Genomic DNA, 18,212 nt, shown 5'->3' on the forward strand with positions numbered 1-18,212 from the left:
GGAAGGAATGGGAGAGTAGCGAATGAGCTCTGCCAGGCAGCAAGTTCCTTTTGATGGTATTGATCTAAAGTGGAAAAGCAGGGACTTTTATTGGAAAATGTCAGACAACTCCTGGCAGAGATCAAAGGGTTAAGATGAAGGACTCTGGAGTCAGCCAGAGATGGGTGGAGCCTCAGCTCTACCACCTCCAAGCTGGGTGGTCTTGGGTAAATTAATTAACCTCTCTGGACCTCAGAGAAAAAAACCTAAAGGAGATAATAGGAGCTCCAATCACGTGAGGATTTTGTGCAGATTACATGGTTAGTGTACATAGACTTGATTGTGGTCCCCACGGTACATGCATTATGCACGAGAGCCATGTCCTGTCACTATATGGACTGCAGAAGCAGAGGCCAAATCAAAGGCAATGTGAGGACACCATTAATCCAGGGTTCTGGAGACACAAGTTTGGAAGCATCATCCAGGAATTCAAGCACATCTGGGTTTTGAGCACTGGACAATTGACTCACACATCACTGTTAATGTGTGAAAAGGAAGAATGAGGTTGAGAAGAGGGAACTGGGACGGGTCACTGAGACTTTGTCCTTGGTGCAGATACTGGAAGGAGGAGGTCCTTTAATTGCAGGGAGTTTAGGCAGCATGCCCAGAATGCCCAGGGCCAGCTGGTCACTCCTACAGCTGCCCCCTCATCTCTGGTCTCTCTGTTCAGTGTCCCACTGTCATCTCCCCATCACATCTGATAGTGGTGGCTGCTTGGGGTCCCCGTTCCCCATGCAAACTCCTGGAGAGCAAAAGCTGTGTCTTTTAACCTCTCCTGTGTCCCCAAACCACGAAACAGAGTTTGGCAAATGGTAGATTGCTCTAGTTTGCTAGCTGTCAGAATGCGATATACCAAAAACAGAATGGCTTTTAAAAAGGGGAATATATTAAGTTGCAAGTTGACATGTTTTATGGCTGTGAAAATGTCCAAATTAAAGCAAGGCTATAAAAATGTCCAATCGAAGGCATTCAGGGAAAGATACCTTCATTCAAGAAAGGCTGATGAAGTTCAGGGTTTCTCTCTCAACTGGAAAGGCACATGGCGAACCTGGTGACGTCTGCTAACTTTCTCCCAAGGCTTCTTGTTTCATGAAGCTGCCCCGGGGACGTGTTCCTTCTTCATCTCCAAAGGTCTCTGGTTGCGTGGGTGGCTCTTTGCAAAATAGTTCCCTTTTAAAAGGCTCCAGTGAGCAACCCCACCTTGAATGGGTGGAGACACATCTCCATGGAAACCATCTAATCAAAAGTTACCACCCACACTTGGGTGGGTCACATCTCCATGGAAACAGTCAAAAATCTCCCACCCAGCAATACTGGAGGAAGATTAAAAGACATGGCTTTTCTGGGGTCCCAAATTAAAACAGGCACATACATGCTCAGGAAAAATTGAGGAGAGACTGAATGAAGTTGCCCCATCACAGATATGTTCAGCTGAGAAGAAAGCCTGAGAGAGGCAGGTGAGTTGATCCATCAACATTTTGATGAAAAAGGCAAAGTCGCATACACAGTGAAGGATGTACAGTGCAGTACATTTTAATGGCAGAAACCTGGAAACAATCTAAATGCCCATCGACAAGAGAGAGGATGGATCAATTCTGGTATATTCTTAAATGGAGGCACTACACAGCAGGGATGGTTAATGAACTAGAACTCTGTCTCATCGTGAATAAGTCTCAAAACTATGTATATAATGTTGAGTGAAAAAAAGCTAGTTACAAAAGGACACGTGCAGAATAAAACCATTTATATACAAAGTTCAAAAACCTGAAACACAATTCCATTTATTTTTTTATGAAAATATTCGCATATATATATATATATAGTACAAGCAAAGAAACACATATGGGAATATTAAACGCCAAATTCAGAACAGTGGGGATCACTGCTGCTGGGGAAAGGACAGAGATAGGATGGGAAGGGCTTGAACTGTGATTTTTATGTTTTATTTCTGGGGCAGGATGGTGGCCACACAGAAGTTCATTACATTATTCTGTGCACATTTTTTTTATATGTCTGAAATAGTTCATTCAAGACAAAAAAGTGAGACAGCGATTGAGGGCAATTTTTGTCTCATTAAAGACAAAAATATGAGATAGGAACTAATTAGCCCAGTTCCTACCCCCCAATCTGATATTTCCTACCTGTGTGCCTTGGCTAAGGGGTTAAACCTCTCTATGCTTCAGTTTTCTCAACATTAAAATGGGGAGGATACATTTGGGAAGAATTAAATGAGATAATGTGAATCAATTGTTTAGATCCGTGTAAGCCCTCTACAAATGATTGCTATTAATATGATAATTAACCTCATTAATTTTCAGCAACAGTTACTCTGAAATCATCTGAGAACTGGAAGCATCTTAGAAGATCACCCATTTCTAATCTTTCTTTACAGGTGAAAACCCTGAGACGGAAGAAATTGAATCAGTTGTCCGAGGTCTTGAGGTGCGTGTAAGGCAGAAACAAAGTGGAGGGTTTTCAGGGGACACCTGTGCGTGGAGGGCCACCCCTGGGTAAGGCAATGTAGGGGGTCTCCACCCCATTGCTCTGCACACTAAACCTGCAGAACCCCCACTTTATTCTGGGGACCAGTGATAGTCATATGGGGCTTCTGCTAAAGCTGGGCCATAAATCACCAACAGCGATTGGTGGGACATGCACAATATCAGAAGCCCTAAGTGTGGCTTTACCCCTTTCTCTCCAAATCCGAAAGCCTATTTTAACTTTTTAAACTGTGTAATATAACATATATACAAAGTAAAGAAAGAAATACGCAATCGTTTTCAAAGCACTCTTCAACAAGTAATTATGGGACAGATCCCAGAGTCTGTCCTGGGCTACCATACCATCCTCTCAGGTTTTTCCTTCTAGCTGCTCCAGAACATCGGAGGCTAGAAGGAATATATATATATATTTTTTATCATCACTCTTTTTTGTGTGTGAAAAATAACATATACAAAAAGCAATAAATTTCAAAGCACAGTGCAACAATTAGTTGTAGAACAGATTTCCATGTTTGGTATGGGTTACAATTCCACAATTTTAGGTTTTTACTTCTAGCTGCTCTAAGATCCTGGAGGCTGAAAGAAATATCAGTATAATGATTCAGCAATCATACTCATTTGTTAAGCCCTACCTTCCCCATATAACTCCACCATCACCTTTGATCTTTTCCCCATTCTTTAGGGGTATTGGCTCTGTGCTCATTTTAACTCCAAAGCCTATTTATATCACCATAATTGAGACTGAGAGTAATAACGTTATGAGGCCGTCCTTGAATCTACTCGATCTATATATTGAGAGAAATAAAAAATTTGATACCCAACACAAATGCACATATACCTTCACAGCAAGGCAGGTACAGTAATGCACTATTTGTAAAAACCCCAAATTGGAAACAACCCGAGTGTCCGTCAACAGAAGGGCTGGTCAGTAGTGTATTGTTCAGCAGAACCCTGTTCAGTAATGAGAATGAACATATTGCTGTCACAGCCACATGGTTGAATGTCACCAACACAATGTTGAATGAAAGAAGCCAGACCCAAAGGAGAACATGCTGTCTGCTGTCATTTACAAAAAGTTTAAAAATTGGCAAAACCAGCCAAGCTGTTAGAAGTGAGGATGGTGTCCTGGGTAGGGAGGCTGTTCCTGGAAGGGACTGCCGGAGGCTTCTAGAAGCTCTTTTTGTGCACTGGATGCTGGCTACATGGGTATGTGCTTTGCAAACCTGCATAGAGCTGTGAGCTGTTCTTATTTGGACACTCATGCACGTGCATTAGACTCCCATGAAGTATTTTTAATGTAAGCATTTGCAAATTCCAGTATTTTAACCTTCATTAAAGGTTACAGGTGGTTCATTAAAGGTTGCAGGTGCAGTCCATTGCACGCTCTTGGATTCAGCCACGAAAGAAAGGGGTTAAATGCTGCTCTCTAGGTCTCCGTCTTCCCTATACCTTGACCTTGCATGTACTGGCTGAAACCAGCTCACTGAAAAGGGGATTGTCTGCAGAGAACTGGGCCAGGTGGAGTTCCATCGCTCAGGACATCTGATCCTGAGAGGCAGGCAAACCACCAAAATTATCTGATTTGGCAGTTTCCCGGGATCCAATGGCCCAGATAATGGTGAAACCGCCACGGTGACACCACACACCCAAGCCAAAATATCCACGAGGCGGACCCTTTCCCTGGTCCCTTTTTTTTTTCTGCAAGAGGGTCCAATTTCTGAAAGAGGAGCTGCTGGTGCACAGATGGTCTCTCTTAGCCCTCATAGCACCTCATTTTACAAGGGACTGTGAGGCTCTCTGGGGCGAAATGAGTCACCCAAGAGTGACCCTGAAAGGCTGTGGGATCTGACTTACCTTTTGTTTTATCTTAACAATTTTATTGAGATACAATCCGCATACCGTGCGGTTGACCCATTTAAAGGGTATGATTCAGTGGCCTTTAGTGTGTTCACAAAGTTGTCCAGTCATCACCACGATCAATTTTAGAACATTCTCATCACCTTAAAAAGAAGCCCTGTACCCATGAGGAGTCACTGTTCATTTCCGCCCAGCCCTAAGCAGCCACTAATCTACTTTCTGTCTCTCAGGATTTGCCTATTCTGGACATTCCATGTAAATCGAATTATATGATACACGGTCTTTTGAGACTCACCTCTTTCACCTAGCATAATGTTTTCGAGGTTTATCTAGGTTGTAAGCTGCACTAGTATTTCAGTCCTTTTCATCGCCACATAATACTCCATTGTAGAGTACAACTGCTGAATCACTCCACCAACATTTCTTCCAGTCTGCCGCCTCTTAGAGCAACTAGAAAGGAAAAACCCCCAAACTGTGGGACAGCAGCCCATCCCAAACTTCACAACCACCTGTCGCAATGCACTTCGAAATCCACTGCTCTTTTGCATATATGTTATAGGGACCTGATTTACTTTTGAACTGATTCTCTCCAGCCATGTCTTCTCCCATCTCAAGGTGGCAGTAGGGGGTGGTGGGTTGTGATGTGCCATTCCTTCTCTCGGGAGCGCTGCTCCCCGATCTGCTGCCCCAGCTATGCATGCCTCAGACCTCCATTTAAACCCCTCTCCCCCAGATGCTCGGTCGGTTTGGGTCCAGCTCTGAGAGAACGTCGGCCAGCCCATCAGGAAGACCCAGAGCAATCATTATCCATCAGAGAGTCTCGGGTTGGGCAGGGCTGGTCTGGCCCTTCTGGCTTTCAGGGGGCCATGGGAGAAGTCAGCACATTTTGCAGAAGGCAAATGAGCATCAGTTTATTCAGCAAATTGGTTATGAGGAGTGGGGAGCAGAATGTTTTAATTACTTATTGTGTGGCTGTACTTCCCCCTGGACCGTCGGCTCCACATGAATAGGAATGGCATGTAGTAGGTGCTCAATTAATATCTGTGGACTGAGTGACTCTCCTGAGCAGCTCTCCTGTGTTTGCTGATTGCTGCATATTTCCCCGGGATGCTCCATACAGGGTGTCTTAGTTGCAAGGATGAGGGAGTAGAGGTTGGATCTGGGTTCAGATCTCAGACCCAGCTCTTCCTCGCTGTGTGGCTTTAGGCAAATTGCTCACCTCTCTGAGCTTCAGTTTCCTCATCTGTAGGATGGGGCCCATAATATCTACCCCACGGGGTGGTTTTGAGGATCGAATGATATATCACTGTAACAGTGTTTTTATCACTATTACATTGAGCAAACTTATCATGTACAGGTCATTATTTTTTAGAGTTTATGATTATTTAAATCAAGTGTGGAACATCAACCTCCAAGATGTGAATATTATCTCCAAGTACATTGCTTCCACAGAAAAATCATATTTAGCATATATTAATGCAACGCTTCTAGAGAAAGGACAGTACCAGAGACTGTTTTATATCATCATTTATCATGTGTTCATTTGTCTGTGTGCCACAGCCTGCCCTTGAAGGCAGGATCCATTCCTTATTAGTTTGCTAGCACTTAGCAAGGGGTTTACACTTCACAGGGACTCAACAAATGCAGACTTCTGGCTCTAGACTGGAGTTGCAATTGTGTGTCCACGTGCTATGTGCTTTGCCTGCGTCAGCCGATTTAATCTCCCTGCCCATCACCGTGTGGGCAGTCCCTTCCCCGTTCTACAAATGGAGAAACTGAGACCCAGAGAGGTGAAGCGAATCTACCCAGGTCGCAGCACTTGCAGGTATGAGGTTGGGCCACTTTGGTTCCAAACTGGGGATTTTTTTTTCCACTAGGAAACAAGACTGTTGGGTCTAGCAAACAAGACAATCCAAGACTCAGCTTAAAACAGAGTGTGATGCTTCCATTCTTCCTGGGAACTTCAGCCTGGTTTCTAGGGAAATGTATCTGAGAAGCCAGCTTCTTCCGGCATGTTCCAATTTAGACATATGTGTCTGATGGGATGAGAGGGTGCCATGAGCTGGAGGATTTTACCTTGGGGTTCCAGAGTCTTTGGCCTGACCCATTTACATTCCAAAAACCCATGTCTTTTATGCGTGCCATGCCTTCATCTCTCCATCTCTTTCCAAATAAATGCACCCTGGAGCCCCAGCCCATGAGTCACTTTAGCAATGACATCAACAGCATTTGCTAAGCACCTCCTTTGTGTCCACGCTGATGCGAGGCCACCATCACATCCATTTTGACCTTGCAACCTCACAACTGCCACATGAAGCTGGTATTTCAGACCCCATTTTCCAAACAGGGAAACTGAGCTCAGGTAGGTTAGGTAGCCTACTGGATGTCACAAAGCTAAGAAGTGGTGCAGCTGGGATCTGAGTCCCAGACTGTTCAAGGGCTAAGCACAAAACAGGGGAGAGAAGATGCCAGCAGCCAGGCTGGAGCTTGATGTTCTGCCACCCACCTCTGAGGCAGGAGTTCCTAAAAGACATATTGGGACAGCCTCCTCCTTGGCTTTCTGCCTCCTCTCCCCCAACCTGCCCATCCTCCAAACCATACCGCAGCAATCTCTTAGAACACACATGCTCTGACTATATCCCACTCACTGAAGAAGACCTCGAAAGGGCTTCCTGTTTTCCCGTGGCCGAGAGCCCAAATCCCTTCACTCAGCACCCATGGCCTTCTAAAATCCGGTCTCAGGTCCACCTGCAGCTTCCTCTCCCATGCTCCCAACCACCCTCCATGCCAGACTCTTCTCCCTCCCCAGCACACCCTGCTCCTTCACACTGCCACACCTTAGCATGTGCTGTTTCCTCTCCCTGGAATGCGTCTTCTTCTTCCCACTTCTCCATCCAATAAACTCCTGTTCATCCTTCAATTGCAAATATCACCTTCCCTTGCAATACCCTGGTTTCCATAACCCCATGGCTTTCGATGGAAATTGGGCAGTGGAATCTTATCCTTACGTCCCCTGACATGATCAGAGACCTGAGTTTAGCTCAAGGAAACGCATTCTGACAACCATTTACCTAAGCTGGAAGCCCTCCCCCCATCACACATTTATTGCTTTGTCTTCCCAGAACAGCATACCCTACCTTTGTGGGTGTTGCCTCCCAGGCCCCACTCCAGTGTCTGGAGAGAGCCATCCCTGAATGTAGAGGGGTCCCTTGAACTCAGCTAGACCGATCTTAGAATCCCATTTCCCTGGCCATGGTGATGGATGCAGGAGTTAGCACATGAGCCGAACTGTGCCAATCAAATAACTTCCCTGGGAATTTTCTAGCTGCTGTCTGTGGTCAGAAGTCTCATGGTCAGAAGTATCCTAGAACTACCTGTGAAGTTGGTTTGAGCTTAGTGGGGACAACGTAGCCTGAGGGACGAAACTGGCTTGCAGATACAAGGCAAGAGTAAGAGTAGGTGGATGAATTGATTCCTGGATTCAACCCTCCCCAAGACAGTTCCCCACCTGATCTTTCTACCATTGGGTTAGAAGAGCCAATTAAGTCCTTGGCAGGTTCAAGTTCAAGGTGGGTTTTGGCCACTTATAGCCACAGAGTTCTAACTAACATAGCTTAAAACTCCTTCTCCAATTATATCACAATTTTGTCAGTACATGTTGTGCTAGTTTGAAAGGATGTATGTACCCCAGAAAAGCCATGTTTTAATCCTAATCCCATTTTGTAAAGGCAGCTGTTTCTTCTAATCCCTATTCAGTATTGTATGTTTGAAACTATAATTAGATCATCTCCCTGGAGATGTGACTCAATCAAGAGTGGTTGTTAAACTGGATTAGGTAGAGACGTGTCTCTACCCATTCGGGTGTGTCTTGATTAATTTATTGGAATCCTATAAAAGAGGAAACATTTTGGAGAAAGCAGGGAGAATCTGAGAGATCAGAGAACGCCACAGCACCGTGAAGCAGAGAGTTCACAAACCAGTGACTTTTGGAGATGAAGAAGGAAAATGTGTCCTGGGGAGCTGGAGAGAAAGCTAGCAGATGACGCCATGTTCACCGTGTGCCCTTCCAGCCGAGAAAGAAACCTTGACTGTGTTTGCCATGTGCCTTTCCAGATGAGAGAGAAACCCTGACCATGCCTTTCCATGTGCCTTTCCACTTGAGAGAGAAACCCTGAACTTCATCGGCCTTCCTGAACCAAGGTATCTTTTCCTGGATGCCTTAGATTGGACATTTCTATAGACTCGTTTTAATTGGGACTTTCCACAGCCTAAAAACTGTTCACTTGCAACTTATTAAACTCACCCTTTTGAAAAGCCATTCCACTGCTGGTATATTGCTTTCTGGCAGCTAGCAAGCTAGAACACATGTCTACTAGAACTTGGGTCATGGACTCTGCTAAGTGATGGGGACACAACGACTGGCTAAAGATATAGCCCCTGTTCTTACAGAACTTACAGTCTGGGGCTGTGAGCTCCAATGCAGTTGTCACTGGCCACATGTAGATATTTACAGTTCAAAGAATTAAAATTTCGGTTGCTCTGTCTCACTGGCTACCCTTCAAGAACTTAGTTGTCACATGTGGCTAGTAGCTACTGTGCTGGACAACACAGACAGAGAACATTTCCATGATTAAAGAACCTTCTACCAGATAGCACTAGTCTGGAGTCTTTCTCATCAAAGTATTTCCCTAGGACAAGCAGTGTCAGCCTCATCTGGGAGCTGGTTGGAGATGCAGAGACTTAAACTCTACTCCAGACCTCTTGAGTCAGAATCTACAGCTCAGAAAGATTCCCAAGCGATTCACATGCGCATTTAAGTTTGAGAAACCCTGTAAGGACAGCCAGTTCTTGTCTCACTGCCACACCCACATTTCCATGACTAGCTGAGAGGGCCCAGCCCTGGGAAGGACCCGCAGGGAAGGCTGACTCTCCCTGATTCTTACCAGCCCACAGTGTCTTCCTGGTGGAATCTGGGTCTTGTCTCCTTCACCTCACCCCAAGCCCCAGATTAAACTCTGTAGGTGTTTGTCCACAGGGCAAAGATTTGAGGGAACAAGGTCAACCTTCAGCTGGTTAGAACTCGCCCCTCCAACCCCATTTACCAAGTCAATAAATAGAGATGGCAACCCCACCCAAGGGGCCATTTTTCAATTCTTCATCTCTTCAGGGTAAATTCACTTCAGAGAGCTGAAGTGAGAGTTTGTGCTGGGTTATATTTTCGTATTTTTCCAGAGAGAGGAAGAAGGTATCACCCATGTAGCAAGAGTCCTCACTGCTCTCATACCCTAAAGAATTTGCCCACTTGGATTTAGCGGCCAATTGGAAAATACACCCATACACACACTCACAAACGTCAACTAATTGGTGGCGCCCAACCATAACCAAGAAGAAAGGCAACAAGCTATCCATTTAAATTGCAGATTGTGACCTTTATGCTTGAAATACTTTCAAACATCCTGTTTATAGCTTTGGGGTCCTGGCACTCAATAATCTTTCAAATTATTTTCCTCAGTTGGTTTTTTGAAAAAAATGGTTATTGTTATGCATTGCATTCTCCCAATTGCTGGGCCTTACCCAGAGAGTGTAGGTAATTTGCAAATGCCTGCAGTGTGCCTTCTTTTCTTTAATGTTCCTGCTTTATTCTACTCAGCTGAATCAGTTGCAAAAGCTGGTGAATGAAGTTCCATGCCAACCCACTCACAGACAAGGGGAGGAGGTTAATGAAGGAAAATAAAAAGGATGGGATGGGCAATGTTCTAGTTTGCTAGCTGCTGGAATGCAATATACCAGAAACGGAATGGCTTTTAACAAGGGGGATTTAATGAGTTGCTAGTTTACAGTTCTAAGGCTGAGAAAATGTCCCAATTAAAACAAGTCTATAGAAATGTCCAAAGGCATCCAGGGAAAGATACCTTGGTTCAAGAAGGCTGATGAAGTTCAGGGTTTCTCTCTCAGCTGGAAGGGCACATGGTGAACAGAGCATCATCTGCTAGCTTTCTCTCCTGGCTTCTGTTTCATGAAGCTCCCCGGGAGGTGTCTTCCTTCTTTATCTCCAAAGGTTGCTGGCTGGTGGACTCTCTGCTTTGTAGTGTTGCTCTCTCTGAATCTCTCTGACTCTCTCATTCTCTAAAATGTTTCCTCTTTTATAGGACTTCAGAAACTAATCAAAACCCACTCAAATGGGTGGAGACATGTCATCCCCTAATCCAGTTTAACAACCATTCTTGACTAAATCACATCAACCAGGGAGATGATCCAATCACAGTTTCAAACATACGGTGTTGTATAGAGATTATTCTACCTTATAAAATGGGACTTATATTAAAACATGGCTTTTCTTAGGGGGCATGCTTCCTTCCAAACCAGCACAGGCAACAAGTTATTTTACTTCAAGCAATAAAACTTCTCGGACCCGAGGATCTTTAAGGCATGGGTGCATACTAAGCATTCTTTAAAGTCAAGTCAAAGGAAGATGTTAGAAGTACTACTTCTCACCCAGTAAGCTCTAAATCAGTGTTTGCAAATTGAAGAAATGAATCTACGCCCATTCATTGTGTCAGTCCTAATTCAGGACCTTCAAATGCTAATGTGTGTGAGACATGTTCTTCTCTGTGATGGGAGGGAAGTCACGGTGCAGTCTCCCAGCCTTATTCCCTGATGGATCTGCTAGGACTGATGGTCCCTAACTTGTTCTGATCACTAATGCTGTATAACAAATGAGCTCAAATTTACTGGCTCAAAACAACAACCATTTTATTATATCTCATTATTTGGGGGTCAGACCTTCAGGCAGGGCTCTGCTGGAAGGTTCTTCTCTTCTACGTGCAATTGACAGAGGGCACTCGGTGGCATTGAGCCGGAGGGTGGGTTAGGCCTGAGAGTCCAAAAAAGACTTCACTCACCCATCTGGCTCCTTCATGGGGCAGTTGGAAGTCTGGGAACGTCTTCCCAGAGCCTACATGTGGCCTCTCCAGTGTGCTGGTCTCAGGGTAGTTGACTGTGCCCGTTCGAAAGTATTATGTACCTTAGAAAAACCATGTTTTAAACCTGACCCAAACTTTTAGGAGCAGCCATTCCTTTTAATCCTGACCCAATACTGTAGGTTGAAATCTTTTGATTAGATTATCTCCACAGAGATGTGACACACCAATTGTGGGTGTGACATTTGATTAGAAGAAAGATGTGACTGCACCCATTCCAGATGGATCTTGATTAGTTTCCTGGAATCCTTTAAAGGAGGAAACATTTTGGAGAAAGCTCACAGCAGACAGAACCTATAGAAATAACAGAAACAAAAAAGCCAATAGAGAGAGAGCCAACAGAAACTTTCTGGCAGGGAAAGCAGAGACATAGATGTTTGGAGAGGCTTGGAGTCCGGTAGACATCACCATGAGATGTTATGCAAGCCAGAACGTGGAGATAACCAAGGGAAGCCGAGAGATGAAAACCAGCCCCATAGAGGCAAAGTGAGGAACCCCCACAGGAACAGAGGCTGAAGGCAACAAAACTCAGGAGCAAGGAATGAGCAGATACCAGTCATGTGACTGCCCAGCTGACAAATGGGTTCCAGATGCATTGGCCTTTCTTGAATTAAGGTCTCTTTCCCTGGATACCTTAGTTTGGACATTTCCATAGACTTAGAATGGTGAACTTGTAACTTATTAAATTGCACTTTTTTAAAGCCATTCCGGTTCTTGTATATTGTATTCTTTCTAGCAGCCTGCAAACTAACACATCAACTTTCTTACACAATGGCTCAGAGGCCCTGGAGGTAGCATTCCAAGGACCTCAGGTAGAGACCACAAGTGTGTTAGATCTAGCCTCAATGCTTCTGCCACAATTTATTGGTACAGCAAGTCACTAAGGCCTGCCTGATCTCACAGGATGGAAATTAGATCCTGTCTCTCAGAAAGATGTGCCCCAAGCTTCTGAAATGGTCTTGTAAAGACTCAGAATTGGAATTATGGGAACGTGTGCCCTGGTTTCCTGGCATCATTACCTTGTCACAATTTAAGTACAAATTCATCTTCCTTCTCCCAAACTGCACCAGCAGACCTAGGAGTTGGAGTGGGTATTGGCTGTTTCTGCTTTTCCACCTTCTTTTTCCTTTTCTTCTGGAAAAAACATCCTGTTTCCTGAAGGGGAGCACACAGACTCTTTTAACTAGCTTTTGGTGGGCAACAGTGCATTGGAGTCCTCTGAGTGTTGAAGCCAGAAGCACAATGCATGTTTAATGACCAAATGAGTGGACTGGTGAACAATCCTAGCAAAAATTAATAACCATAGTGATGTGCATTGAGTGCTTATTGTGTGCCATGCTCTGTGCTAAGCACTTTATAGTCACATATTTATTCCTCAGTACAACTCTATGGGCTACCATGATTCTTCCCACTTTACTAATGAGGAAACTGAGCCATTTGTCACTTGGCTAATAAGGAGTAATAAGGAGTAAAGCTGAGATTCTAGACCAGACCCATCTGGGCTGCACATCTATTGTTCTGGAATGTTCTATAAGCAGACTGGACAGTGGAAGGAAAAGCAGATATATCCTTGATGCATTTGTCATGAGTCCTTTCTGTATGCCAAACTCTATTCTAAGCACTGTATTTACTCACTTAATCCTCACAATAACCCCATCAGGTAGGCTTTATTAGCTTTTGAAGAAATTGTGGCACAGAGATGTTAAGCAACCTACCTGGTACCACACAGCAACTAAGCGGCCAAGCCAAGACTCTCAGCCACTCTGCTACCCACTCTCTTCATTTCCAAAACTGTAGCAAAAAGCCAGGATCAAAAGGCCAAGTCTCATTTGCATTCAGCTCCATAATAGACTTCAAAAGTTCAGAGCTTCGGCGAGGCAGGGGTGGTGACCTGACTCCTGTCTCGGTTCTGAGGACAAGTTCCTTTCCAACTCCTCTCACCCTCCTTGGGTTCAAACTCTGCATGAATCAAAGTGTCAGGCCAGGAGAAGGAAAACTACAGCTGGGCCAGGAGCCCAGACTCAGGGCCTTGCTTGCCAGGTCTGGCTGTCTGAACAGCCCCCGTTATGTCTGACCATCACTCTGGCACCAGAGCCCAGAAATTTTAGTTAAGGGGCTCAAAGGGCCCACAGCAGGCACACCCTGCCCACCCCACATTCCCCACATTCCCTACTGCCTCAGAATGGAAAGAATTTCCAACCAAACTTGACAAGCCAGGAAGGACCGTGGGCTGGCTACTCCCTCTGGAAGTTGTGATGCAGCCCTGGCAGCTCAAAGAACCTTTTTCCACCCCTAACTCACTGCTAAGAATAACCAGACCACAACCACACCTACCATTGATTTCAGCCTTTTCTGAGATCTCCCTGGCACGCAGTTCAAAGCCTCTTTGGTGGGGGAGCAGTAGATTACAAACCCCAACAGGGCAAGGGCTGGTCTGTTCTGTTCTCTGCTGCACAGCTGGTGCCCAGGACGATGCCTGGCAGGGAGCGCATTCTTGGCAAATACATGATGAGTGGGGAACTGGGATCTAAGACTCGGAAAACGTGGTCATCCAGCAGCTCACGGCAGATACACGAAGCAGCTGAAGCTTCTCCTCAGCCCCAGAGGCTGGCTCATTTTTCTGAATCAAACCACCATTCTTTTATCAGCTTTAAACAGTGCTTATTTTTTTCCTCTGTGCTTTTCCTCTCTTGCCAAGAAGCGGTCCACCAATATTACTCTGACTATATGCAGGAGTAAGGTAATGATTTGGGGCTCTTTTCTATCCAGGATCTCTGATATTTCTCCTTCTTCCACAAAGCTGAAATAGCAAAATAACTTATCAAATATCACCACTGACATAGTGCTAAACCCTTTACAGAGATTATATCATTCAGTCTTCACATCTTCATGAGGTATATACTCTCATCAAATCTCCATTTTATGTATAAGGAAACTGAAGCATAGAGGATGGAGAGGATTTGCCCACACTCCCACAGCCAGTATGGACTGGAGCTGGGTTCCAACACAGTTTCTGTAGCTCCAGATTGTATTCTCCAGAATATCTGTTTCTGGGTTGGGTGAAGCACCTTTCTGGAGACCAGAGCTGTTTTCCATGAGGGCTGCATTCATGTTATGGGGCGCAGACCATCACGCCTTCCATGGCCATGCAGCCCAGGCCATACCCGTATTGCTGGCCCCCAGCATCTCCATTCCTTCCTCCCCACCCTTCCGCCATGGCAGTAGCTTAGTTCAAGTCTGTGCTGCTCTGCCTGAGGGTTTTCTCTGACCATGAGAACCTTCTCAGCCCATGAGCCAGGCCAGTCAGAAGGCCCAGGGAACCGATCCTCCAGGGACAGCCCTCGACCAGTGAAAAACAAGAATCGGTGGATAGATACCCTCAGGTGGGAAAACTCTGAGCATGGTCTCCTCTGTCTCCCAAAGTTCCCCAGTGGAATTGATCCCCAGTTGCCCATGCCACAGAAGTCTCCTGCTCATTAACCCCCTTTATTGACTTCCTTCATTTTTCCGTCTTTCTTCCCCGTTTCCCTACTGTGCTTCCAGGACCTTTGCTCAGTGCCTGCTTCTGGAGAAGTAGTATCTGAGGTCCTGGAAGGGGAAAGGAAGAGGAGGGCCTTTTACCCTGAGTGGCTGAGCTCTTACTTGTCTGGGTTCATGAAGGTTGCACAGTGGAATGGGCGAGCAGACCAACAGCCAGCCCCCAAATCATTGGTCCATTGTGCAGGTTTCTTTGGGCTGCAGCTACTTTTCCCTCCTTCTTGTTTAGCTTGGAAGACTTTATATATTATTTTGCAGACCAGAACCTACACCAGGCAGGATTTCATCCATCCCAAAATATATGAGTGTGGTCTGTGTACCAGGTAACTGTGAAGGATTTCTGAGGACCCAGGTGAGAGGTTCGGGAAACATTTAGCCTCCTGGATCAGCAGATGGAGTCAGCCCAGCAAGGATCTGGGAAGTCTCCTTGAAGAAGGAGATTGCCTGATGCCTGAACTCCACCCCCAGAAGTTCTGATTTAATTGTTTGGGGTGTGGCCACGGCTGGTGGAGGAGAGCCTGGCCTATTGGAGGCATGTGGAGAAGAACTGAGTCTTCTGGTGACCCTTCAAGTGTGTCCCCCAGATCCACTCTCAGTCCACACCACCTGTGCTCATGGTTTACCAGGAAAACCCACACTTTTCCTGGAACTAGATCCTACGGCCTGATAAGGAATCTTGCACCTTACCCTAAGCAGGGATCCAACACCCAGGCTCTGAACCACAATATAACACATGGCATGAGATCATGCCATGCTCAGTTAATATCTGATGAATGAATCAATGAGTGAATGAATAAATGAATGACAATGCTACCATTTACTGGGCATTTACTATGCCTTTGGGACTGTGCCGAACAATTTACATACATTATATGTTTATTCCTCCTGACAGCCATAATAGGCTGTTGATTTCACTACCCCTGAGGTAAAGGAGGCTCAGAGACAGCAAGTAACTTGTCCAAGGTCACACAGTAACATATCTGGGATTTAAACCCAGTCAGATCTGATTCTGAAGCCTAGGTGCTATTGAACCATTATGAAAACTCCTTCCCTAGGGAATAGACTGAGTGAATAGATGAATGTTTGATGGACTAAATGAACTAATGACTGAATTAATGAATGAGTGAATGAATGAGAGTGGGAGTGAGGGAGATATGAATTGTTCCAAAATTTCATGCATGATTGTCATCTTGTTTGGGTGATTTTGCTCATGTAAGTGGCATCCTTGAGCCCTCATGACAATTTCATTGCCAATGAACTTCCAGGTCTTATTTCCTCTTGAGTCCCCAGTCTCTGTCCCTCTCTAATGGCAGAGATGCCCTTTACTGATGAACCAGACCTAAAGTACGTGCTGCCATATTGCCCAGTTCTAGACCACTATCGCCATTTGCAGACTAAAAATGGTGCCCCCTGCACCAGGTGTGGGATCCGTGCCCTGGAACTGGACGACATGGTGGCCATGCAAAGAAGACATTCAAGGACATGAAATGATTCCATTTCACTACCTGGACCCACATCCATGCCCAAAGATGGTGTCCTCCGTCTTGAGCCCACCTTCCTCTTGCTCATCCCTTTAGGTTTCTGGTGGGGACTCCCACAGTGACCTCTAATAAAGTTCAGAATATTGAAGGTTAACATTCCCCAAAGTGGAACAGAGACCCTGGATTACCCTACAGATGTCTACACACACAGGCTTTCAAATGAGGAAGATGTGGGGTCTACTCTCAGCTTCTCCACTTGCTCGCTATGTGACTTACCTAAGTGAGTTCGCAACCCTGTGCCTCAGTTTCCTCGTCTGCAACATGGGGTAATAAAACCATTCGCAGAGACATGAAGAGTCAAAGGAATACTTTAAGTCAGTGGTTCTCAATGTGGGGTGAACTTTACACCCCAGGGGACAGTTGGCAATATCTGGAGATGCTTTGATCGTCATGAATGGGGGAATGCCGTGGGAACCTAGTGGCCAGTGGACACTGTGCAAAATCTCACCACACACAGGACAGCCCCACCCTCCCCCTGCAACAAGAGATATCTCTGGTACAAGATGTCAAAACTACTGCCATAGGGAATCCCAGCTCCAAGTAAATCATGCAGCGCTGAGCAGGAAAGAGTCATTGCCTCCGGAAACGTTAGTCCCTTTCTGTTTTCCTTAATTATTTATCGACAAAATGTCAGACTGCTTTCGTGGCTCTGGGTGGTGCCTTGTGAGAGAAAGTATTAATTAATAAGCATGGGGAAATGAGAAAGAGGTGCCAGGCCTGTGCTATCCAGCAGAAATACGGTATGAGCCACAAATGCCAACCACATATGTCATTTAAAACTTTGTAGTAGCCACAAATGGAAAGAGAAGGAGGTGAAATAAAGTTTAATAATATATATATTTAGCCTAACTTATCCATGATATCATCAACATGGAATCTATACAAAATATTATTAAAATGATATCTTACTTTCTTTTCTTGTATTTGAGTCTTCAAAACTCGGTGTATATTTTCCCTTCACAGCACATCTCAATTTGAACTTGCCACATTTCATGTGCTCTGTAGTCACATGTGGCTAGGGGCTATTGCGTTGAACCACACAACGTTAGCCCAAAACCTTTCCACTTACAGATGCCTGGTGTGGACAGGTCAGGCTGGGAGGAAAGAAAAGGGAAGGAGAAACAGAAAGAAAGGAAGTTGGGAAGGGAATATACCATCAAGAAGCAAGGCTAAGGGCTCCAAAAGAGATCTGGAACCCAATTCCCCAGCCTCTCCTACCCTGACAGCAGGGAGACAGCATCTGGACCCTGCTTTCCTCTCCAGGTGACTCTTGGCCCCAGGAATCAGCAGAAGAGAAGAACCCAGCCTGGAGGCTGCTGCAGGGGTGGGGCTGGTGTCCCTGATGGATGAGAATCTGATCCATGCATCTTCCCAATTGGGGGTTGTAGGCCGAAGGAGCATCTCTTATATGGTCACACTATTTCCTTAGGGAGAAGCAAGACCCAGCAGAAACTTGTCATGCCTGATGAAGGAACTGCCTGAAACTGGCACAGCATCACTTCTGTCCACACTCCATTGGCCAAATCAAGCCCAACATCAATGCGGTGAGGAAATATATTTTGCCCCCGACCAGGAGGGGAGAGTGAATATTTGCTGGATAATAAATACAAAGCACCGTAATGTTTAATGAAGGTTGCATATTCTCCCAAGGGATTAACCTAGATGATGATAGAATTAAGGACTAGAAGTTCACTGATATTTGTAGGAAGGATAGAGAGCACCAGTCTGAGGTCAACTCAGACTTAGGAGTCAAGTCT

The 18,212-nt window shown here is 45.3% G+C and overlaps 1 long non-coding RNA gene across 1 annotated transcript in view; it reads left to right on the forward strand.

Moving 5' to 3' along the window:
- Window positions 1–1,357: 1,357 nt before the first annotated feature.
- The window catches only part of LOC143682296 (uncharacterized), a 45,042-nt gene continuing 28,187 nt past the window's right edge, over window positions 1,358–18,212 (forward strand). Inside the window, exons 1-2 of the long non-coding RNA XR_013175076.1 lie at window positions 1,358–1,496; window positions 2,432–2,481. This is a non-coding gene — a long non-coding RNA (uncharacterized LOC143682296). The remainder of the gene's footprint in view (window positions 1,497–2,431; window positions 2,482–18,212) is intronic.

Source organism: Tamandua tetradactyla, chromosome 5 (genome assembly GCF_023851605.1).
Source record: "Tamandua tetradactyla isolate mTamTet1 chromosome 5, mTamTet1.pri, whole genome shotgun sequence".
Taxonomy (NCBI): Eukaryota; Metazoa; Chordata; class Mammalia; order Pilosa; family Myrmecophagidae; genus Tamandua; species Tamandua tetradactyla.